We start from the raw sequence: 27,655 nt of genomic DNA, 5'->3' as shown, positions 1-27,655 counted from the left end.
GGCTATTATATCTCTTACTTTTTCAAAATTTCATTTTTCAAAATTTTCCTCATTTTTTTTTGCATTAAGAATATAAAACATGGGAAAATATGACAAGGACTAGGTTACAATTAAATATCACATTTCTTATTTCAAAAAATTGAGCATGATTTTGATGTTGCTATTTTTGGAAAACTCTTAGAAGAATTTTGTATACAATATCTTTCTTTAAACAGAAAATATGTTATGGAATCAAAAATGTTTATTGCACCCCTTCGCTAATTCCTCTCTTTAATATAAAGCTAATGTTTAATATCTAAGAAAATTCAAGACACAAAAGCTAAACTCATAATAGAAAATCACATAAAAATATTAAAAATTAATCAAATAATAATTTTTATATTAAGTGTTTGGAAAAGCAAAATCATTTATTTGGCGGTAAAAGAAATATTCATAAGCATTACCTTTATGGATGAAATATAAAAGTAAAAATGTTTATATCACACAATGTAACCCCAAAATGCTAGTTGTTCTCCTCTATGCTTATGAACTAAATTAGGGGAAGTTAAACAAATTCAGGCTATCTCACTTTATAGAATACATTCTGTCCATAAAACAAAAGGGAACTTTCTGTTTCTATGCCTTATAGGCAGAAATAAAATTATATTTGCAATATACAGTTTTGAACATGATTCGAATTTCAAAATACAATTCCAACTAACTCAGCTAGTTCACTCAATAGAAAATGAAACTCTTAACTTTTCAAATGTAAATGAACCAGAGTATAGATTTCATATCTAAATATCTATCAATGTATTATGCAGTATGTATGTACCTATCTATGTATCTAACCAGCTACCTATCAATCCAAGTACAGCTATGAATAAACTAAAATATAGAAAAATAGTTGTGCACAAGCTTACTCAGCTATTATCAAAATTACTAGTTTAAAATAATTTTCAACTGCTAAACACAAACAGTATTGGGAAAGGAATATACTGCTCTACTGCTTTTAGTCTTCTTTAATAAACACGGTAATATTGAAAAAATATATATGGCCTTTTATATTGTATAAAACTTTTAAGAAATTATTTTTCCCTTTATGTATATTGCACTTATATATTACATAATGCATATTATATATTTTTATATACAAGTTTGTATGTATATGTGTATACACTCACAAATGTGCATGTACACAAACTCACCTACAATTTATATATATATATATATATATATATATATATATATATATATATATGAGAGATATTAAAAAATTTGTGAGATCAAATAAAGGAAAAAAGAACAGAACTGATCCATGAACTGGAGGAACCAAAGGAAAATAAGACAGGTAGCATGGTTTTTGTCCTATTCTGTCCCAAGACATTCCTCTAAACTCCTGTATAAAACATATTGAATTTATCTCAGCCCTATGAGACAATAAGGTGATGAAGATTAGAGAAAAAAAGAAGGAAATAACTATTCACTCTTCCATGGATGTTCTTATAGTACTGGCCAAGTTAACTCTCTGCCTATGCCTTCAGCTAAGACAGTCATTGACTTGGGGACCTATGGGGAGAGCCCCTTGCATAAATATTCACGGCATGGGGGCACCAGCAAAAATAGGGATGATATTTCTAGACAGTACAATGGCACCTGTTTAAAACAACCCATGAATTCAATACATAAACATTAAAACCGTTTTTTGTTCAATATAAATTTCAAACCTGGGAATTGCAAGACTAGAATTAGCCGTAACTAGTCTATTCTAAATATTTCTAAATATTTTATCAAATGTTCTGTGTAGTGTTATGGATATTATTGGATATGTTATTGAATCCAGAGCAAGTAAACCTCAAAAAAAAAGGACTGAAATAGGACCCGAAGAAGTTGTTGATTGTGTTATTTCTATCAAAAACTATAGAGGAATTACTGGTTGGAAAATTACCCAGTGTGAGGAGGAGGACTGGCTAAATCTTTTAGAGTGCATTTAGGGAAATATCCAGGCTTTGAGAAAATATGCATCCAAACTACCAAATTTATACAAGAGCAACCTGACCACAAGAAATGGAAAAAGGAAAATGTAGGGACTTACACTAACATTTTAATAGGAGTACATCCCATTTCCTGTAATTGCATGTATTTGTTTATTATCAAGTTTAAAGGCTTAATCAGAAGACGGTAATGCAGAGGCTGAGGTTGTGGCTCAGTGGTAGAGCGCTCACCTTGCACATATGCATCCCTGGGTTAGATCCTCAGCACCACATAAAAATAAATAAGTAAAATGAAGGTATTGTGCCCAACTACAACTAATATATATATATATATATTTTTTTTTTTTTAAAAAGATGTTAATACATTTCAAATTTTATGAGATCATTAGAATCATGCACATTTAAGTAAATGGGGTATGTTAATTATACAGCTAAAATGTAATATGATATATGGTTTTGAAAGAAATAGAGGGAAAATTTAAGGACAATGATTGGTGAGGGAGAAAGGAAGTGACAAATATTTTCAGAAGAAAAGCAAATGTAAAGGAGATGCAGACTGAAGGAAATCCTTGGAGGGTGAGAGATTTTATTTCATTCTATTAAACTTCATTTCCTCCTCAGCTATTTGTAGTTTGTCAACCCACTGATTAAATAAAAATCACTAATATAATGCAAATAAAAGTGGAAGTCAGTTATTATTTCATATATATATATATATATATATATATATTAATTTAATTACACATGTGCTTAAACTCTTAATATGGTTAATACATAGTCTGAGAAGTTCCTAGATATCACCCCTTAATTTTCCTTCATAAAATTATTTACTTGTACAAATAAAAACAAAGAATATGTTCACTTGCAATAATTATGATGAGTTCATCTTTTATTTTATTTTATTTTCATAAAAAATATATGTGGAACACAATGGAATATTACTCAGGCATAAAGAAGAATGAAATTTGGCAATTGTTGGTAAATGGATGGAACAGGAGAATATCATGCTAAGCAAAATTAGCCAGTCCCAAAAAAAACAAAGGCCTAATATTCTCTCTGATAGGCAGATGCTGACTCACAAGAGGCAGGATGGAGGGAGGAGTGGAGCTTCGCTGAACTACACAAGGAGGAATGGAAAAAGGGAGGGGAATGGGAATGGGAACGACAGTATAATGAATCAGACATAATTTTCCAAGTTACATATACATATGCATTACCAGTGTAACTCCACATTATGAACATCCACAAGAATGGGAAGTTACACTCCATGTAGGTATGAGATGTCAAAATACATTTTACTGAGATGTATAACTAAAAAGATCAAATAAAAAAAGGTATGAGAGTTGCAACAAAGAACAACATAAATTCAGGTCATAAATACATCTACATTTTACTTAGACATTATGTGTATGAGTGTGTATAATAGTACCTAAAATTATATTGAAAAACACAGTGTTTCTCCCCTTTACTCTTATTTGGATTTAATTTGAGAGGGGCATTTGATTTAATATAGTATATTTAAAAATGCTATTTAGGGGTGCTTACTCAGGTTCCAATAAAATAGAAGATTTTCAAATTACATTTTAGACAAGTATAACTAACAGTGCAAGAAAATAGACAGTGAGATTGTTCAGCTACTTCTGAATCTATTAAACTATGTTTTCATTATCAGTCTAGGCTAGCAATGAGCTGACTTTTTACTTTGGGCAAGGCACCTTAATTCTTTTGGACTCATGTGTACATATTTATTAAAGAAAGTATGTAGGGCTGGGGATGTGGCTCATGCAGTAGCACGCTCGCCTGGCATGCGTGCGGCCCCAGTTCGATCCTCAGCACCACATACAAACAAAGATGTTGTGCCTGCCTAACAACTAAAAAATAAATGTTAAAAATTCTCTCTCTCTCTCTCTGTCTCCACTCTCTCTTTAAAAAAATAAAGTATGTAAACCAAAATTATAGTGCCTTTGACATACTATATTTTATATAATAAGATAATTAAAAAATAGAAACACAAAGTCAATTAGTGGACCATAGAAGCAATACATTCACCAATGTCAGTAATAAAGAATAATAACTATACCCTACAAAAAGAATCAGGATTTATCTGTATAATTGTTTTCATGTACATTTTTAAATTTTTATTAATTAGCTTCAATTAGAGTCATATAACTTCTTGTTGTGTAACGTTTTTGTGGATTCCTATCATGGAGTGTAATTGGCAATGGTAAAAAAATTCTCATTTTTAAAGCCTGATCAGAGGTTGCCCTGCTTACAACTTAATCTTCTCTAAATGAAATACAGGAATTGTTTTAGAATGAGACAATCTACAAGCCTCCATTCACACATAAAGTTTACATTTTGTATTATGAAGAACTGAGTCATTGAAGACTTAATATATATATAAACACATATATACACACACACACACACACACACATACATACAAAATGCTTAGTTCAATCTTGATGCCTTTATGTACTTAATATAATCTAGATTAGAATACTTGTATAAGGAAGAATCTGATTAGGCAGACAGATGGTAGGAATGTATAGAGTGAGAGATTAAATATCACTATAAAATTCAGGAGAAAATACAGGCTTTTTAACATTTAAATATCAATAGTCTCATGATATTCTGTTTTAAAATGTGAAGTAATGCTTTGGAAATTTTTAAAGTATATTTATATTTTAATCAACTATAGTCAAATTTTCTCATATTACAATATTTATGTTATCTTTTGTATGCTTTTGAATTTCCTATACATGTTAAATATTTCTGAAGAAAGAAAAATATAAGTTTTGGTATTGTAAAATGTAAAAATATCTGTTAAAATATCATGCATATAAAATGTTTTAGAAATTTTAAAGAGTATTATCAAAAACCACATCACTTGAAAACAATTCAATAGTAAATTAAATACTAAAGAGGAATATAATTTAAAATGTACTCTCATATGAAATATAAAAAGACCACGATGTGTACCTAAATTACCCTTGTGATGAAACACTATAGACCAATACAAGGAACTGTACCAGGCTAACAGATATAAGAATAATATTAAAGAAAACATATCCACTCATGTTTTATTCCAGGCTTTATGATTTCACAGGACTTCTTTTTATATTATTGGAGAAAATACCCCCAAAAACAATAGAACAGCACTTTTTTCAAATAAATGAGATCTTATTTGCCATTAGAGGAAATTACTTTTTATAAACTCTTGGTTCTTCTTGCCAGATACTCATGTTTAACAAGTATTTTACATAAAATCCTCAGTAAAAATGTGTACAAGTATTTTTTTACCTACATAGAAGTTATTTTAGATTGAAAGTTATGCTAGCTATAATAAAATCAAATATGTACTTTAGACTATAAATCCTCATATGCAGCTTGTATATTTTGTATACTATAAGATTTATCATTTTTAAGAAATATTTTATACTTAAGCGTCTACTCTTATTAACAAATATAAACCTTCTACATGAATAGTGTTTAATGTAGTTACTCAGATACAATATTTGGATATTAATGAGTTAAATTTAAAATCTTACGCAGATGTAATAAGAGAAAAAGTTATTTTCATTTTCATTTATAAACCTTTGTTCAGTAGTGGAACATGAACAAAAATAAACTAAAAAACAAGAAAAAAAAAGCCTGGAATCCTGCCCATGAAGCTACCAGGTTATTTGATACTAATCCAGTTGCTAAATCTTTGTGAATTCTGAATTGCTAATTAACAGAATGGGGATTTAAAGTTTTATTTCCCATGCTTCTTAAAAAAAAAAAGCTTTTTGAAAGATCAAATGAGATAATGCTTCAGAAGAAATCTGTCAAATGCAAGCATTAGGTTTTGTAATTCAAAATAATGCAAGCAAAGTTGTCCAATACTGCCTGAACTATTATTCTTTTCCCTTCTCATAGAAATGTCTTTTACTTGCTCTCATTTGAGTGACAATTGAATAGAGCTGAAGGTATCCATGACAATGCAATGAAATAATTGTTCTCAGTAACTTGTTATGTAATAAGAGACTCTAAGGTACATGTAATTGAAACTAAATAGGAAGTTTACACTAAATAGCAGTTTTATGTTACAGCTCTTATCATGAAAGAGGTCACATATAATTACCATATCCTCATATAATTTAGCTAAAAAACATACTGATTAGTTGACTAGGAAATACCTACCCACTCCAGACATTTCAGGAACACTGGCAGTATATAAGTCTTTTGTAAATATTGGCTCATTGTCATTGATATCATGAATTTTAATGATAAATTCTGATTATGGTTCCACCTGCCAACCAGTCTTTCGGTCTATAGCCTTGGCTCGAAGAATGTAGAGGGATTTTTCTTCTCTGTCTAATTTCTTTGCAGCATGAATGTCTCTTGTATTTTCATCTATGATGAACAGACTGCCAGCCCCATCTCCTGTTAAAATGTATTTTAAATTTCCATCTCCTTTATCTTGGTCAGTATGAAGCTTCAAAGAGGTAAAAAAGAAGAGTTCTGTAAACACATGCATTATTAGAGTAAAAATAACTTTGGCATATCAACTAGACAATATCACTACAAATATGCTGTCTTATTTTCATTGAGTGGAAACTAAACATTTCAGGTTTTGTTTTGCTAAATATTTTTAACAATTTCATTTATACATCATTCAAAGATAGATTGAAATAAAAAGGAAAATAAATGTATCTCTTTCAATGCATAGTATTTGAAAGATATTTTTAAGTAGAACACTACAAAGAAATCTTTGTTACCTCTAGAGATTAAAAAAAATCCATTAACTCAGATCTCGAGTTTTAAATATCAAGTAATCATTGTAATATTTAAAATAATGAAACTCAAAGTTATGGTATAAGGAATTTCTGAACTTGACATAATGCTAAGTTTAAGATGAATAACTTAATTTTAAATTGATTTTATCACAATGCAATATAACATTGTCAAACTGCAAACTCTGTATACAGGGAGGCCAGTCAGAGAGAATTTCAAACTCATATTTTTTGTATCACTTTTGAAGAGTACCTTTTCAATCACAATGTTCTCACTTGGAGGAAATTATTTTGTAGATATTTTAAATTTAAAGTGAAACAAAACATGACTTTCCTCTTTGTCCATATAGTTTAGGTCTTAATAGAAATAAATATTTATTCACAAATTATTTTCTTTCACAAACTACCCTTCTATAAAATAACTTCTTAATGTAGAAAGCTCACCAATGAAAATTTAAAACAGTTTTATAATCAAAGAAACTTTGATTTGTAAAAGTTTTAAAAGTTTTGGCAATTCTTTAAAAATCAAATTGAGAAATAATAATTGTGTATGTTAAAAAATTGTGGGTTATGATATGATGTTTTGATGTATGTGTATATTGCAGAATGAGTAAATAATTGTAGATTAATTAAATCAGGCTAATTAACCAATCCATCATCTCAGGCTTATCATTTTTCTTGTGTGATAAAGTCATTTACAAAAAAATCAATGGAGAAAGTGTGGTGTTATTTAAATGGTACAACACTTCACCTATTCAGGAATAATAATAATAATAATAATAATAATAATAATAATAACTAATAATGCTATTTCAAAATTGCTAAAACTGTAGATTTTAGTAAGACTGGAATCCTAACTAGTCTCCCCTTCTGGGGCAGTCTTACACCACATTCATCACAATTCTTATTGTTCTGAACTTACATATTCATCATGACCAAATCCATCTTTGAATTGTTTGTTAATATAAATGCTACTTTTTATGTTAGCCGAAGTTTGAAACTTGTTTCCTTTTTTATCCTTCTTTGTTTTAAACCTATTAAAATAATCATCATATGTAATCTGTCATTCTTTGAAATACTTTCTTCATCTGTTTTTCCTCCTTGGCTAATACTCTGGCTTTTCCTACAACATACTTCACCAGATCACTGCAGTCGTCTCCTGATCATGCTACCTCTATTCTTGCTCTATTTCAAAAAAAATTTCACTTTTCTACATCACAAATATAGACATTTTACTAGAAATTAAAAATCTCCAACAAGGCATAGTGTTTATGACCATGAACTTAAAGTCCTACAAACTAGGATTAGTTTCAAGCAAATGTAAGTATTATATTGGGAACATCCTTTTGCTTTCTTATTTATTTAATAATTTAAGCCTTCTCCATTGAAAAGGGTTAATGTCAATATTTTAAAATAGTGTTTACATTATTGTCATTATAATTTGCTGATGTCTATTACCTCATTCAAACATCCATAATGTGGCCCTTCATCCTGGAGGCTCTGCCACTTTGCTCCTTTATGCCTCCCATACATACCAATTGTTTTGTTTTCCATTGTTCGTTTAATTTCATTTCTCAGGAAGCCTTTACCTGTTTTCACAGCTGGTGTTTACATATGTATCTTTAACCTTTAGACACTTTCCACTCTTTTTTGTTTTCCCCTAAATAAATAATTGGCATATCTCATTTTGACATTTTCTTTTCAGGGCAACTTCTAATGTAACACTTTACTCCCCACCCTGACGTTCATCAAGTTAAGTATAATTATGAACCATGCTACTAAAAGGTAAAATAAATTAGGAAAACATAGATATCCATTTTAAATAACTCAATGTATATTTCTTCTCTCTCTCACACACACACAAACACACACACATATATTTATACATGTATATTCATAAGAAAACCAAATGATTATTCTCTTTTTATTTTTTTATTTTTATTTTTTTTAATATTTATTTATTTATTTTAGTTCTCGGCGGACACAACATCTTTGTTTGTATGTGGTGCTGAGGATCGAACCCGGGCCGCACGCATGCCAGGCAAGCGAGCTACCACTTGAGCCACATCCCCAGCCCCGATTATTCTCTTTTTAAATAGCAAAATTTATTTATCTTCTCAAATAAATAAAAGGATTTGTCTATCATTAATTAATAGAAAAAATCAGAACAGAAATAAATTAAATTACATATTAGAAATCTCTAAAGTCCATAATATTTTATTGAACAGTGATTATTATTCCTCAAAATATTTATAAAAGTATTTTGTATATTTATCTTTGTATCACCTGTTCTTTTACTTTAAGAGGAGAAGAAAATGAAGAAAATTATTGAAAAAAGATGACTGAGAAGGATGGGTAAATAGAGAATAATGTAATTATGAAAGTCTGTCAATTTGGCAAAAATTGTAGAATTAACTGAAAAGTTCACTTTATTGAGTTGGCTAGGCTAATTAATGTACAAGAAAATCACCTGGAGCCATCAAAATTCTGGTCTACATAAATGTTGAATGTAAATCTTTGATTAAGCAACATACTTTTAGGTAGGATATTAATGGTGCAATACAGTTTATCTTTTCATGGTTTTATGTCATTATTTTTCATAAAAATAAACAACTACACATAATATTTATTAAATTTTTAATTTATCTTTAATTTTTAAGCTATACATACTTTATGCATATTAGGAGTGAATTTGTATTGATTTCTTGAAACAGGAAAACAAAAAAAAAGTGTCAGAAACCACATATAAATGAATTATTAAAGTACCTCTTCACAGTTATATTCTACTGTTCTCTGCTTCATGCTTATTATACCTACAGGAAAAGAAATGTAGTCCTGTATAATTTTAGAGTGTAAGTATGGAAGTGTCACTGTGATGCTGCAATTTGCTTAAAGTCATGGAATACTAAGTACTGTGGACAAAGAATAGATAATTTTTTCAGTGAAATCTATTTAATTCTTATAGAAATTTTTGATAAGCAACTTAGCTACATAGCAGAAAGTCTAAATGATTTTTTTTAAAGAGAGAGTGAGAGAGGAGAGAGAGAGAGAGAGAGAGAGAGAGAGAGAGAGAGAGAGAATTTTTTAATATTTATTTTTTAGTTATCAGCGGACACAACATCTTTGTTTGTACGTGGTGCTGAGAATCGAACCCGGGCCGCACGCATGCCAGGCAAGCGCGCCACCACTTGAGCCACATCCCAGCCCCAAGTCTAAATGATTGTAATAAACTCTATAAAAATTTTTGAATACATATGAAAATAAAATAAAAAATAATTGTACTTTTTTTCAATGTCATTTCCTGTTATTTTCCAATGTGTTTAACATAATAGTATTATTTTAAGCAAGTATTTTTCTTGCCTTTTATGATTTAAGTTATGTTCAACACTTTATTGTCTTGTATTGATCTGTTCATGAAATTGAACTTGTAATTCTCAAACAAAATTAGATATGATTGTATATCCTGTTTAGATTAATGTTTAAATACTCATGGAAATACCTTCACTTTCAGTTATTTTATCCTCATTCAAAATACATAACAGTCTGGAAAATGTTTACATAAACACAATAGCTTTCATAATCACTCCTATTTGAATGGTTTTATAATCAGTGTTACAATGTCAAAGAAATGGAGCATTACACATATTCTTTACACAGAAGATGTTGATCAAGACAAATTGAAACATTCATGAAATTATAGGATATTATAAAGAAGTATATTGATTGAATATAATTTAATTTATAAATAAAAGATTTGCAAAAAATGGTAAAATCATTTTATTCATTTTACTATTGAGATTGTAATAATGGTGATTTTATTTTTTTTATATCCACCTGATCTAATTTCTTCCAAAATATTTTATATATATACTTTTTACCTTTTTATTAAAATATTATTTCAGGAATTTTTATATAATACCATACATACATATTAAAAGGTCATTTTTAGCTATTATTTTTAGTATATTTTTAAAATTTATTTTTAACTGATACATAAAAATCATACATATAAACACAATATTAGTTAATAGTTAATACACATCTACATTGTGTTTGTTTAAATCAATTTAAACATACTTATATCCTTGATTTTTTATTATTTTTTTATGGTGAATACTTTAAAAATTTGTTTTTATAGCTATTTGTAAACTTACTTTATTTTATTTATAATCAACCCAGAGTGCAATACCATACCAGAGCTTTTTTTAATGTTTTACTGTCACTTAGTATCTATTGATCAATCTTTCTCCATTGTTTCCCACATGTCTACTCTAAAAGGTTGAGGTATTTTGTAAATGAAAAGAAAATACTGAATGGTAGTGAAAAATGTTTGTAAAGGTCAGGTATGACCATGCAACCACTTGGAGAAACAAGGACATACTTTTTGTGACTGTTTTTCCTTATTTTGTTGAATGTATTTGTGAGTATGTGTCAAATATTTCAAATAAACTTGTTTTATTCTCTCCATTATCATGTAATATTAAAGATGGTGACCTGAAATCTTACAATTTAATTATTGCTAATTATATATCATGGCATTTATGTTATAGTATATTATTGAGAAAATAAACAGGACTCAAGGGTGGAGGTAACCTCTGGGGAAGGAGTTAGTATTTTATTGTAAGCAGGGTTGCTGTGTCATGGTGGGTGGGATTATGACCTTGTTTCTGTTTTATTTGAAGACAATGTGTTGTGTAAAGAGATGTCGCCTGTGAATGTCAATTTGGCAAGGATTGGAATTTTGATGGTAATTTCATGTGTCAACTTGACTGGCTTGTCCAGATATCTGGTAACAAATTATTTTGGATGTCTGGGTGAGGATGTTTTGGGATAAGATTAACCTTTAAATCCATAGACTAAGCAAAGGGTATTGCCCACCACCACCACATGGGATGGTCTTCCTTCAACGCCTTGAAGTCTTGTGTACTAAAAAAATCTTGAGAAAGGAGGAATTTACCCTGTCTGACTATGAGTTGACACAGTAGGCTGGTCATCCTTTGAACTCAGATCCAGGATAGGACTTATTCCATTCATTGAGTTCTTTTAGTCTCAGTTGAAAATAATATTATGGGTTCTCACCAGCTGCAGCCTCCCATATCTATACTTCTCAAACTCTACAATACTGTAAGTTAACTTCTTGCAATAAATTGACATATATTTGCTGTTTCTCTGGAAATCTCATATAATCTAAATTCAATTTTTAAAAAAAATATAAATTGTGAAATCAAAACAAATTCAATAACAAATCATTTTCAAAATAAGGAGTGAGGATTTTTGGTTGTTTGTTTAACCTTTTAGAAATGACTTTAAGACATAAATTGTATTCAATAAAAAAGTGTACACTTAATTTATAAAATATTATAATTTCGACATGTATATATCTGTCATTGATATGTTTTTTAGTTGATTACCCTGTCTGACTATGAGTTGATACAGTATAAAGCATCATAATCGCTTTATACTTTGCTTAAAATGGTGGAAGTCCAAAATATAACAAACTCCATATATATAATATCAATAGTCCTTGTGTGTTCTTAAATATATCTCATTATTTTATATTATCTTATTTGGTTTGTAATGAGGAAAGGCATAGATAATAGCTAAAATAACTAGTACAGAACAGTATTTTTGGTGATTTCATGTCCAAATACATTTCCAAAACATTTTCAAAAATGAAATGTTTCATTTCAGTACAAAATTTACATTTTTTCTAGCTCCCACTTGTAATTTCAGAGTTTTGAGAGGTCAAGGCAATAGGATCACAAGTTCAAAGCCAGCCTCAGCAAAAGTTAGGTGCTAAGCAACTCAATGAGACCTTTCTAAATAAAATATACAAAAATAAAGCTGAGGATGTGGTTCAGTGGCTGAGTGCTCCTGAGTTCAATCCCCAGTACCTTAAATAAATAAATAAATAAACAAGCAAACAAATAAATAAATTAATTAAATTTTTCTCATTTATTTCAGGTAAGTCAATTTATATATTTAAATCAACTCATATTAAATATTGCTTCATGACTACTATATTAGAGCTTTAATGTGTAGTAAATGCAAACTCAATATAATATTATTACTATGTGATATCTTTACACCATAAGGATTTTGTGCTTGTGACTGGGCATGGTGGTATACACCTGTAATCATAAAGAGGCAGGAGGCTGAAGCAAGAGGATTGCAAATTTGAGGCTAGCCTCAGCAATTTAACAAAAACACTATCTCTAAATTAAAATTAAATAAAATAAAGGGTGAGGGATGTAGCTTGTGGTAGAGAACCCATGGACTGAATTTCTAGTACCTGGAGGGCAGCAGGGGGTATTCCTGCTTGGTTTAAGATACAATTGACTGAACTTGAGTTTTCTGGGAAGAATTTTATGGCACAGAAGTGGCACATACACAGAATTGCAATCCTCTGCAATCCCCTAGCTGGTTCTATAACTTGATGATTTTGAATTACCCTGCTATAAACACTGATGTGCCTGTACCAATATAAAACAACAATTTTGGTTCTTTTGGATAAATATCAAAGAATGAGATAGATGCACATTGATTCCATTGCTAGTTTTTTGGGGGAATCTTCATGATGCTTTCCAGATTGGTTGTACTAATTCAGGGTTCCATCAATAATATATGATGGAACCCTCCCCATTTTCACCATTATATTGTTATTTTAATTCTTTTTTAAAATATATTTTTAGTTGTCAAAGGACCTTTAGTTTATTTACTTATATGAGGTATTGAAAATCGGACCCAGTGCCTTACACATTCTATCACAGAATTACGACTCCAGCCCTTGATTTGAATTCTCAATAATTCAAATTTTAACTTCAGTGAGATAAGATCTCAGTGTAACTTTTATTTGTATTTCCTTGATTACTAAAGATGTTGAACTTTTTTTTTTTATATATTTGTGATTTCTATTTCTTCTTTTGAGAAGTGTCTGTTCAGTTCTTTTGCTCATTTTTTAATTGGGTTCTTTGTTGGTTCTTGGTATTTTTTTAGTTCTCTAGATAGTCTACTTATTAATCCCCTGTCTGAGGAACAATGCCAAAGACCTTCTCCGATTCTGTAGCCTCTATCTTTATGATCTTAGATTTTTTTTTCCTTTCCAGTGAGGGAACTTTTTAATTTGATGACATCCCACCTATTGATTCTTGATTGTAATTCTTGTTAAAGAAGTTGGTGCTTGTGTCAATATTTTGGATTTCTGAACCCACATTTTCTTTTAGCCATTAAAAAGTTTCTGATCTAATTCCAATGTTTTTGATTCACTTTAAGGTGACTTTTTATTCATCATAAAGATAGGAATCTAGTTTCATTCAGTTTTTTCAACACCGCTTAAAACACAGAGAAAACATAGAGTAGACTAATATCAAACAATGAAACTGAAGGAGCAATTAAAATTGTCCCAACTAAGAAAGCCAAAGATCAGGTGGATTCTTATCCTAGTTATACAACATCTTTAAAGAAGAACTAGAGGCAATCCTCCTCAAATTATTCCATGAAATAGAAAAAGAGGAAATAGAGCCAAATTCATTCTATAAAACCACAATCAAAACTAGTCAAAGACACATCAAAGAATAAATATATCCTTCATGAACAAAGATGCAAAAATCCTTTAAAATATATTGGCAAACCACATTCAAAAGCACATTAAGAAAAGAGTATACCATGATCATGTGGGATTCATCCCAGGTATGCAAGGACAGTTCAACATATGCAAATCAAAATAAATGCAACTCACCACATAAATAGAGTTAAGGACAAGAATCACATAATTATCTTAATAGATGAAGAGAAAGCATCTGACAAACTTAAGAATACTTTTTATGTCTCTTTTTAATCCTCATTTTAAAGTGAATTTACTGTACACAACATATACTTGCCCTGTATTTTTTATCCACTCTCTCATTAGTGTGTTTAGAAATTCAGTTTTTAAAGTATAATTTATAAAATTTCATAAGTAATTATTATATCTGTAACATGGCTTGCCCATTGCCAAACCTTCTCTCTCTCTCTCTCTCTCTCTCTCTCTCTCTCTCTCTCTCTCGTGCGCGTGTGCGTGCTTTATTACCATATGTCTAAATAAGTGCAGAGAGAGTGAGAGAAGGCTTCATGTATATAATAGAAAGGAATAAAGTTCTAAAATAATTCATAAGTTCTCCCTTAGAAAACAGAAAATTAAATTTCACAATCTGAAATCAATTCCTTAAAAGTCACCATCTACCAAAAATACAAATAGATTAAAATTTTAAAACAAAACAAAACAACAACAACAACAACATGAGAAGAAATACTTTAAACAGGACTCTAACAATTAGGGGAAAAAATCAACAAGTAATACCATTACAAAACAGAAAGAACTGGGCTAAAATGGTTTCACTGTTGAATTCTATCAAACATTTAAAAAAGTTTGTTACAAAATTTTAAAAACTTGTTCCTGAAAATAAAAGCAAAATAATAAATACTAACTCATTCTGTCAGACCAAAATTACCCTTAAACCAATTGCAATAAGCAATTGAAATTTGCAATTAATAACATAAATAACTTTTTAGATTAATAAAAATGTTTACATATATTTAATAAATATCTATAAGATGTACACAGTTCTCATAAAAGAAAAAAAATAAATGAAGAGGTATTACATTGTCATTAGTAGAAAAATTTGATATTTTATAGATGTCAGTTCTTCCCCACTTGATCTAATCATTACCAAATTTAAATGAAGTTATATGTAGATATATACATACTAACTGTAAAATTTATGTGGGGAGGCCAAAGACTCAAAATTATCATCAAAACATTGGGGGGGAAAAAAGCTGGAAAGCTGACAATAACAAATTTGAAGTTTTTCTACAAAATGTAATAATCAGGACAATGTGATGTTGTTGAAAGAACAAACAAATTAATAGAAAAAAATTAAAAAGCTCAGAAATGGATCCAAGTTAATATATTCAATTGTTCTTTTGTAAAAAGAGAAAGAATAGCTTTTTTATTAGTAATGCTGCAAACATGAATATCATCATTGAAAAATGAATCTAGATACAGTTTACACATTTCACACACAAACACACCTCAAAATAGTCATACCCTTGTTTTCCCCAGTTTGTTCATTTCTATGACCCAATGCTCTTGTGAGAACAACAAAAAGGAGAAAAAATATATTTAGGGCTCACAGTTTCATTGGTCTGAGTCCACTGATGACAGACTCCATTGCTCTGCGTCCAAAGTGTGGCAGAACATCACAATGGAAGGTCTTGGTGGAAAAAAACAGCTCATGTCACAGAAACAGGAACCAGAAAGAATTCTGCTCATTGGGGATATATAAATATAAACCCAAAAGCCATGTATGTCCCCAGTGACCCGCCTCCTCCAGGAACTTCCTACCTGCCTATAGTTACCCAGTTAATCCATATCTGTGGATTAACGCACTGATTAGGTTAAGGCTCTTATGAGTCTGTCATTTCACCCTTAACTTTCTTGCATTGTCTTACATATGAATTTTTTTGGGGAACACCTCGTATCTAAACCATAACAGACTTAAATGTTAAGGAAAACCTATAGATGTATAGAAGACAATGAGAAAAATCTAAATCATCTTATAATTGGCAATGTACTATAGGTACAAATGTATGATCCATAAAAAAATCACAAACTGAATTTCATGAAAATTACAAATATGTTCTCTGTAAAAATTATTATTATCAGAATGAAAAAGACACAGTCCAGATTGCAAACTACTTATCTGGCAGAAAGCTCAATATATATATATATAAAGAAATTGTCAGAGAACAAACAACCCAACTAAAGAAAAGAAAAAAAAAAAAACTTAAGATCTGAGGAGTCACCTTACCAAATAAGACAAACAAATAAAATGAGCATATGAAAATGTAAAACATTGAATTTCCTTAGGGAACTAAAAACTAAATGAGATACCACTTCATTCATATTAAAATGACCTAAATATCAAAGTCCTGGGAGCACTAAATGTTGATAAGGATGTCGACCATAGGAATTCTTGTTCATTGCTGGTATGAATACAAAATATTGAATCCACTTTGTAATGCAGTTAGGAAATGTCTCACAAAGCTCAATAGTCTTACCATATTAGCTAACCAGGTAATTTTCTGAATATGTCGAAATACCCGTACACAAATGTTTATACAACTTTAGACATAATTCCCAATTACTGGAAGCAGCCAAGATGTCCCTTGGTAGCTGAATTGATAACTGATTATACATCCCTAAAAAAATATTATTCAGTAGTAAAAAGAAATTAGCTACCAAACTAAATAATACATAAAGGAACATTAAATTCAAATTACTACATGATAGGCACTAGTCTGCAAAATATTTTATAGACTACATGATTCTAATTTCATTACATTATCAGGATGGCAAGAGTGTAGAGAATAGAAAGATAGCCATTCTAAGACTAAATGAATGTTAGAAATGAATAGATCTAGCAAAGGGAATCTTTATGCATTGAGACTACTCTATAAGATGCTGTAATGGGGGATAAAAGGAACATGCATTTGTTGAAACTCAGATGTGTACAAGACAGAAACTGAATTCTAATGTGAACTATATGGACCATAGTAACAGTAATGTAACAATAATGATTCCAAACAACCCCAAGATGCTTATAAGAGAGACAACTGTGTGTGTGTGTGTGTGTGTGTGTGTGTGTGTGTGTGTGTAGGCATATGAAAACTCATTACTTTATGCTATCTTCTGTAAAACTAAAATTACTCTAAGAAATAAAGTTTATTGATAACTGAAGTTAAAAGTTAAATTGAAAAGAATGATAGGTGTGTGAAATACTGAAAAACTTCTGTTCAGACATTAAAAAGGAGCAGAGCCATTTTCTACATGGATTTTAACTCATGAGTGATCTGAAATAAGGCAAATTACATGGTACAGTGGAGTTAATTTTGAAATTCAAGTACAAGTAAACTGGTGAGAATAATTAATCAAGAAATATTATTGGAGAAAAATGAATGTGTATTAATATACTGGGAACACCTCACTTGATTTGTAAAGTTAATTCAGGAATTAGTAAGAAAACTCCTGTTTTCTATCTTCCATAGTATACTTTTGAAAATAAGCTTGAGTTTATCCTGGTTGAGCCTGTTGTAATAAGCATTGTTTCAGAAAACTGAAATTGTGCTTAGAATATTCCGTTAGCAAATAATCACTGAATTAAAAAAAATGCATGAACATCTTCTGTTCAACCAACATATATAAACAAAGTTTCTTATACTCCTCACTTCCTCATGTTAAATGGCTCAAGATAATGCAGTTTTAAACAAGGATCAATGCCATATTAATGCATTTCAAGAAGCACTCCTACTGGATACAAACAATGATGAAAGGATCAGCCCACTTGGTTCTGAGAAAACTTTTCTGTTTCCATAAGGTGAACACAAATTGACTTTGACATTTTTCATTTTGTTAAACTTTGTTACATTATAAAGAGCCCTTGCTCAGCTGTAGGTAACTTTCCATAGAGAAAATGTTCATACTCATTCAATTCACACAGAGACTTCTTCCATTTTTCTATGCATTTTCAGAATGGCAATATCTTGCTGTCCACAGCTCAGGAACTCTCTATCCTTAGAATGCCATGTAGACTTCTCCACTTAACTGCTCCCTGTCATTGTGGCATAGAGAATAAGAACCAACCCACTGCCTATCAGAGTTAAGGAAGGAATCTAGGAGGGTACCCTTCCCTCCCCAAACACAATGTTTTCTAGTGGTTTAGTATACACAATCAAAGTTGACTGAAGAACCCTACAACACGAACTGTCACTTGTCCTCAGATTTTTCACAGAGTAACTAATCTTATGTATTTGTGTAATAGCCCATGGATATGGGAAAAGAAAACTAGTTTTAAATATTTACACACTCTAGGGATAATTTCACTGCTATACACTGTGTATGGGAGTTACTTTAGACCTGCACTGTGACAATTCTATTCTTTTCTCAGGATGCATCAAAGTCTGGTATTTATTTTTCATTGGAACACAATATGCTGGGTAAACTGGTAGTTTAAAATACCTGTTTACAGTTCCAAACTACATCTGGGTATGATGAGGCAATCCTGTAATCCCAGCCACATGGGAGACTGAGTCAGGAGGATCACAAGATTGGTGCCAGTCTCAAGAAATTAAGGAAGCACACAGCAGCTTAGTGAGACACTGTCTTGAATTATAAATAAATAAATAGATAGATAGATAGATAGATAGATAGATAGATAGATAGATAGATAGAACTGGGGATGTAGTTAATTGGTAAACTCCTCTGTTTTCAATCCCCTTTACCAAAACAACCCCAAAACAAATGAACAAAAAAAATCTATGGTAATATCCTGGGTCAATGTGTTTATAATATTTAGGATCCTATAGATTGACAGCTTGGTTTAATCAGTTGCATGTCTAAATTGCGTACAAACCTAGGGGGGATATAAATATTCTCTCTGATATCTTCTGCCAAAGCTACTCTGATACCAAAAATTTTTATTCTCGCTTGGTGTTTCACAACTTGACCAAGATTTTAACTTGCTTTTTCCCCCTATTTTGATTTCAGCAACCTTAAAGAAAAGGACAATTTCCTCATATCTAGTATGGATTGTGATGAAAAAAAAATACAAATTTGGAGTCCAAATTAATTAGTCACTCTATTATTAAAGATCAAACAAGTGGATGAATTTAACTTTCTGCCAATAGTAACACCATATTTTTCTGAGAGACTCTCATAATACAAATAGGCAAAAACAAAACCTCAAGCAAACAAACATACAAAAAATCTTAATTCTTCAACTCTCCTTAAATACACTGCTGATTAATTTCTTCTTAATTATCTAGCCATACACAGCTATCAACTATCACTAGGGGATACAGCTGACTAGTAGGCATTTTAAAAGAATAAAGAGGGCAAAATGACCTACTGTAGATTGACTCAGTTTTAGAAGTGACTTATACTGCACAAAAGTTCCAAGGGGCTGAGACAGCTGCATGATGAAGACTACAATGGAGTTTGTCAGCTTAGTGGTTGTGGCAGCAACTGTTGTTAAAGCTGGGTGAACTATGAGTGTCTGCAGAACAATGAGTCAGAAGATGACAGATTGCTGCATAGCACACAAACTGTGTTCTCAAAATAATTACTCCCAAGGGAGAATTAAGTCCTGTTCACGTAACAATTATGTTATATTCATTACTTTGCTCTGTTATTTAGGGTTTAATGAGATAATGTTGGTAAAAACTTATCTTAGTTCCTAACATATAACATGCCCTCAATAAATTAGAATTTGATTAAGACTGCTCTTTTGTTACTATTGTTCTGTAGTTTAGTTTAAGGTCTGGTTAGTGATGCCAGCTGCTTCACTCTTACTGCTAAGGATTGCTTTAGCTATTCTGGGTCTCTTATTTTTCCAGATGAATTTCATGATTGCTTTTCCTATTTCTGTGAGGAACGCCATTGGGATTTTGATTTGAAATGTATTAAATCTGTACAGTGCTTTTGGAAGTACGGTCATTTTGATAATATTAATTCTGCCTATCTAAGAGCAAGGTAGATCTTTCCATCTTCTAAGGTCTTCTTTGATTTCTTTCTTTAGGGTTCTGTAGTTTTCATTGTATTGATCTTTCATCTCTTTTGTTGATTCCCAAGTATTTTATTATTTTTTTTGAGGTTATTATAAATGGGGTTGTTTTCCTCATTTCCCTCTCAGAGGATTTGTCACTGATATACAGAAATGCCTTTGATTTATGGGTATTGATTTTATAACCTGCTACTTTGCTGAATTCCTTTACTAGTTCTAAGAGTTTTCTATTGGAGCTTTTTTGGGTCTTTTAGGAATAGAATCATATTGTCAGCAAATACTTAGCAAATAATGTTAATTTAAGTTCTTCATTTCCTATACATATTCCTTTAATTTCTTTCATCTGTCTAATTGCTCTGACCACTGTTTCAAGGACTATGATAAATGGAAGTGGTGAAAGAGGCATCCCTGTCTTGTTCCAGTTTTTAGAGGGAATGCCTTCAATTTTTCTCCATTTAGAATGATGTTGGCCTGGGGCTTAGCCTTTATGATGTTGAGATATGTTCCTGTTTTCCCTAGTTTGTCTAGAGTTTCAAACATGAAGGGGTGCTGTATTTTGTCAAATGCTTTTTCTGCGTCTATTGAGATGATTATATGATTCTTAACTTTGAGTCTATGGATGTGACGAATTACATTTATTGATTTCCTAATGTTGAACCAACCTTGCATACCTGAGATGAATCCCACTTGATCATGGTGCACAGTCTTTTAGATATGTTTTTGTATTCGATTTGCCAGAATTATTTACAGAATCTTTGCACCTATGTTCATTAGGAATATTGGTCTAAAGTTTTCTTTCTTTGATGTGTCTTTGCCTGGTTTTGGAATCAGGGTGATATTGGCCTCATAGAATGAGTTTGGAAGTGCTGCCTCTTTTTCTATTTCCTGAAATAAATTAAAGAGTATTGGTGCTAGCTCTTCTTTAAAGATCTTGTAGAACATGGCTATATAACCATCCAGTCCTGGGCTTTTCTTGGTTGGTAGGCTTCTGATGGCATCTTCTATCTCATCACTTCATATTGATCTGTTTCAATTGTGTATATCTTCCTGATTCAGTCTGGGCAAGTCATATGACTTAACAGACTGGTTGACCAATGGTACAGAATAAAGGACACATAGACTAACCCACAAAATTACAACTATCATATACTGGACAAAGGCGCTAAAAACATGCATTAGAGAAAAGATATCCTCCTCAACAAATGGTGCTGGGAAAACTGGAAGTCCATATGCAACAAAATGAAATTAAACCCCTATCTCTCACCATGCACATAACTCAACACAAAATAGATCAAGGACTTAGGAATACAACCAGAGACCCTGCGTCTAATAGAAGAAAAAGTAGGCCCTAATCTCCATCATGTGGGATTAGGCCTCAACTTCCTTAATAAGACTCCTATAGCACAAGAATTAAAACCAAGAATCAGTAAATGGGATGGACTCAAACTAAAAAGTTTCTTCTCAGCAAAAGAAACAATCAATGACGTGAATAGAGAGCCTACATCTTGGGAGCAAATTTTTACCTCTCACACATCAGATAGAGCACTAATCTCTACAGTATAAAAAGAACTCAAAAAGATAAACACCAAAAAAACAAATAACCCATCAATAAATGGGCCAAGAATCTGAACAGACACTTCTCAGAAGACAATATTCAATCAATCAACAAATATAAGAAAAAATGTTCATCATCTCTAGCAATTAGAGAAATGCAAATCAAAACTACTCTAAGATACCATCTCACTCCAGTCAAAATGGCAGCTATTATGAAGGCAAACAATAATAATTGTTGGTGAGGATATGGGGGGAAAGGCACACTCATACACTGCTGGTAGGATTGCAAATTGGTGCAGCCAATATGGAAAGCAGTATGGAGATCCCTTAGAAATCTGGGAATGGAACCAACATTTGACCCACCTATCCCTGTCCTTGGACTGTATCCAAAGGACTTAAAAACAGCATATTAGAGGGACACAGCCACATCAATTTTTATAGCAGCACAATTCACAATAGCTAAACTCTGGAGCCAACCTAGCTGCCTTTCAGTGGATGAATGGATTAAAAAATGTGGCATGTATACACAGTGGAATTTTACTCAGCAATAAAAGATAATAAAATCATGGCATTTGCAATGGATGGTGTTGGAGAATATAATGCTAAGGGAAGTTAGCCAATCCCAAGAAAACAAATGCTGAATGTTTTCTCTGATACAAGTGGCTGACTCATAGTAGGGTAGTGAGGGGGAGCATGAATAGATGAACTCTAAATAGGGAAGAGGGGTGAGAGAGAAAGGGAGGGGGCAGGGGATTAGTAAGGATGGTGGAATATGATCGACATCATTATCCAATTTACATGTATGAAGAAATGAATTGGTATTAACATAATTTATATACAAACAGAAATATGAAATTGTTTTATATGTGTAATAAGAATTGTGATGCATTCCACTCTCGTGTATTTAAAAAATAAAACCAAAAAAGACGGCTCTTTTGTTATTTTTGAATTAAATCAACCAAATTTGATTATTATTTTATTTCTAATTGTCCTAAGTCATAAAAATTCAATTCTCATTAAATCATACCTATCAGCATTCCTGTTACTTTTACTTTGCTTATTATTATTTTTATTCCATATTAGGATGTATTTTGCTCCTCACTAATTAATTTTTTAATATTTATTTTTTAGTTGTAGCTGGACACAATACCTTTATTTTATTCATTTATTTTTATGTGGTTCAGAGGATTGAATCCAGTGCTTCGTGCATGCTATGTGAGTGCTCTACTGCTGAGCCACTACCCCAGCCCCCTAATTAATGTTTTGTTTCTGTTTCTTTTTTTCCCTCTGTGAATGCTAATCTTCACTTCCTTCAATGTAATTGCATTGTAAATTTCCTAGGGTTTCTGCTCTCACTCATTGATATTTCCATTTTCTGCCTTTTTTTTTTTACTTATTTCTATATTTTTGTATCATAGATGCTAATTTCTATAAAATTTTTTCCTGAAGAAAAATTAAATGGCTTTCCAAACTTTCTTTTCTCTGTGAAATGTAACTTGTTATTTTCTTTCTTTAAAATCATTTTATGCTTGTATATTTATGTTTCAATATTTTGAATCCAAATTTTTTCTTTTTTTAGTTTTTTTTGCTTACATTGAACAGAATATGCTTTTCAGAATATGCTCCATTTCCGATACTGACCAGAAGCTAATACAATTCTACTCTACTTTCTTAAACACACAACTCAAATTAAAACAAAATGATAATACAAAATAACTTATATCAAATCTACAAACTTTGGAATAAACTCTCAGTGTGACTCCGAGTTAGACTCTATTCCCCATGAGGATCAGATACACTGTCCCTATTTATATCCCTTGGGTATTGAGTTTGTACCTCACATTTTATACAGAAACATAATAGATAAAACTTAGATTTCTTTTAAATATTTCTTTTAAATAAAGAATTGTCTTTCTTTGTCAGCAAATACAATTTCTATTCATGGAACAAAATTTCAAAATTGTCTTTTTTCTAATAAAGTTCAAAATTGTGTGATTATTCTCTAATTCCTTTCTTAAACTAAAATAATCATTCTGTTACTTGTGTGTGTGTGTGTGTGTGTGTGTGTGTTTTCTTCCTAAATTTTTTCTCTCTCATCTGAAGCCATTACAAGGCTAATATTAAATGGCTATTGATGGATAGAAAGCCAAATGTGGTTTTAAATCAACTTTTTCAAGTATTAACACAATAATCATCTTATTTTTTTTTTCAAAAATGAATAATGTATTAACCCTTTTGGGAAAAACATTTTTTCTTGCCATATATTTATTTTTTATTTTAAAAATTTTCCTATGACTATCTCATCTTATTTCTTCATATAAATTGTGGTACATTTAGGTATCTAATTCTAGCTTTTTATTCTTAGGAATGCAAGAATGTAGGTGAATCCTTGTAAATTGATTATTTGACAAATGAATTAAGGGCAAATTAAGGAGAAAATCTTGACTCAAGGATAGCTTTAACAATAAATCTGTAGCTTAGGATTGCTGGGCTTATATTTTCTAGCTGTGATGACTAAAGCAACATAATTTGCTGTATATTGTCATTTAAACTATGTAACAATCTGAGTTCATAAACTCAACATACCTGTTCTTGTAATCCAGACAACCAACATCTCCATGACCTCCCTTGGAGTGAATCATCAGAGCTTAAAAGAAGATTTTAATAACTTACACTGAATATCTCAAACTCCTCCCTGATTTATCTGTGCTTCTTGATTTTTTGCATACTTGAAATTGATCATAAAGATTTTATTCAGTAAAATCTGATTAGTTTAAGTCTGATTTGTAAGTGCTTTCTGTTAGCTTAGATTGGTGATAATGGGCAAGATTGCATTGAAACCATAAACTTTCTCAGGTCTCTTTTGGAAGGTAGATAAGAGAAGACAAGTAGGATGAAAATTTTATAGCAGGAACTCAGGACGCTTATATTTATCATTAAGATGCAAAGGTTTTCAAGCAGATGATGATCTAAATCTCACCAATTAAATTTAATGGCAGAAGACTTGAAAGCCAGATATATAGGCTAAGTGTATGAATTAAAAGAAGAAAGTCAAAAAGAAGGTAACAAAAAAACTTTTATTTTCTAGCAATTTTTATCACCCCTAGTACAAGCCTGATTATTCAGTGAAGGAAGTGGTAACAGGCCTCTTCATAATTCTGTAGCTACATTAAAAATTATCCTATTTACTCGTGAGGTAACAAAAAATTGCTGACTACCTGAAAAAGTCTATAGGCAACTATGGGTCAAGAACACATGACTACTGAATCCTGAAGGTATTTTTTAATAGGTTAAAATATTGAGAAAAATATCAGGAGAAATACATTCTTAAATTTAATGAAATTGGTGAAATGTTGAAGTGCATTCTAAATTTGCAAAGTGTGATTAATGAGATTTTTCAGCAGTTCTTTGACTTTTATCTGATGCATAATTTTGATGAATATCATTATGTATAAAGGGGAATGTTCTCTACTCTTTACCTAGGGTCATTTCACTATATTTTCCATTCAATCACATTTAAAGGAAAACTTTGGATTGCCTTAGTATTCATTGATAGAAAATACTAACCAATATATAATTCTGGGAGTTAATCAATGTATCATTTCTAAGCTTCAAGAAATGGTTGCCATGACAAATTTCTTTTCACTATCAAATTTGGAATCTGTCTTTCTTCGTCAGCAAATACAATTTCTATTCATAGAACAAAATATGAATTTGAGTGAATGCCTGAGCAAGAATAACCATTAAAATGCTTACAAAGCATGGTGACACAAACAATTCCAGAAAGCTCTTATAAGCCACTGTTCAATGATGTTAGACACAGCTGTGACCAAAGCATACACAGACCAAAGATCTAACAGAAACCAATCATGGATCCTTAGCAGAGACCTCAAATTTTCCACCCCAGAAATTGCCTAAAGATATATATACACACACACACACACACACACACACACACACACACACTCACATACACTCACACACACTCACACACCCTCACACATTGAAAGGCAATTGCTAACTAATGTAAAAAGTTTCTTCACCAAGAAAAGGTGTCAGATAAGACTGAAGGCAGAAAATACGTCCTGTCCTGGTTAATGACAGAGAGATATAAGGATAAGAAAAAAGACACACAATGATGTATTGTTAAGAAGTATATCATGAGATGGCTTTTCCATCTTTTGGCTGAGTAAGAAAGATCAAGGGAAGAAGTATTTCATGAGGATGCATTTCAGGAGGAGTCTACCACATAAGCAAATTTACTTTTTTTAAATTTATTTTTATGTGGTGCGAAGGTCTGATCCCAGGGCCTTGCACGTGCTAGGGAGCACTCTACCATGGAGCCACAACCCCAGCCCCATAAGCACACTTACTAGCATGTTTTTTCATTGAAAAAAAGGCTGGAAATAGAGACACCCATTAACACCGTATTGCATCATTCTTCTTCAAAAATATTTCAGTCAGGTTTTTCTTTTTTTCTTCCTGCAATCAAAAGACCTGACAAGAAGTATTTTAGAGGAGAAAAACTTTACATAGGAGCTCACAATTTTCAGAGGTCTCAGTACCTAGACTCCACTGCTTACAGATTGATGTGAGGCAAAATACCATAAGGAAGTGTGTGGTGGAGTCAGAGAGTCAGGACATCACACTGGGAAATAGAAAAAAACAGCTCCCCTAACCAAGACAAAATATAAATACCAAAGCAGTCTCCCAGTGACCTACCTACTTCAGTCACACCCTACCTACCTACAGTCATCACCCAGTTAATCCCTATCAAGGGATTAATACAGAAATAGTTTGAGGCTCTGAGAACCTAATCATTTCACCTCTAAAATTTCTTGCATGGTCATAAACATGAGATTTTGGGGACAAGTAATATAAACTAATAACACACAGGCACTTTATTTTTTTCATGGCCAACACACTCAAGGGAGTGTTCACTCACTTGGTAAATAGCAGACATACTTGCAGATTATAAAACTGATTGAAAAAGAAAAGTAAATTTTCAACATTAGTTATTTATTAAAACTCATTCAGCATTGAAGAAAAAATATGCCCCCACTATCAGAATATTTTTATGATATTCATAGAATCTTATGCTATAGCCTTTTTCTGTGGTCAGGCAAGTTAATGCAGATTTATCATATTCTGTGGAGTTGCCAAGAAAACAAACAAGCCAGCATCAATATAACAGTTCATAAAGGAACCAATGCAAAGGCAGTGCCTCAGACAAGAGAGCTATTTGGATTTCTTAAATGAAAAGCTATATTGGAACTCGAGTAATCACTGATGGAGAGATGGCAACATTCTTTTTAGCCATCAAATAGTCTAATGTGTCTAGAGTTTCACCTAATTGCAACAAGGAAGAAATTGCTTGAAAATATCTGTGGTTTAAAATCTGTAAGGACCATAAGAGCATAGAGCACACGTGACATGACATCTGCTGCATACCGGAGGGCTTTTGAATACACTTCATTTTGTGCTCTAATTTTAAAATCAGTTTCATTAATCATGTAACACACACAACAACAGAAAAAAAAAAACATTAAAAATTTGGGGATAGCAAATTCCCTTCTTACAATATCCATGAGTATATCTCTTCCATTCAAGCACATGTTTGTTATCAATGTACAGAAAGAGTCAATAAATCATATATGTTATGAACATGTTACACTCAGAACAGTGCTCTTTTCAAACTTTGACTATTGAAAATGGGTAACTGGAAAGGCTTTAGGTTGACTTAATATTTAAA

At 31.3% G+C, this 27,655-nt stretch overlaps 1 pseudogene; it reads right to left on the bottom strand.

The window, feature by feature from the left end:
• LOC143410713 (cadherin-9-like) overlaps nt 1–27,655 on the bottom strand; it is a 102,861-nt pseudogene that overhangs the window by 32,139 nt on the left and 43,067 nt on the right.

Source organism: Callospermophilus lateralis, chromosome 11 (assembly GCF_048772815.1).
Source record: "Callospermophilus lateralis isolate mCalLat2 chromosome 11, mCalLat2.hap1, whole genome shotgun sequence".
NCBI classification, from domain to species: Eukaryota; Metazoa; Chordata; class Mammalia; order Rodentia; family Sciuridae; genus Callospermophilus; species Callospermophilus lateralis.
The sequence above is the reverse complement of the archived record's forward strand: the minus strand, read 5'-3'. Positions and strand labels throughout refer to the sequence as shown.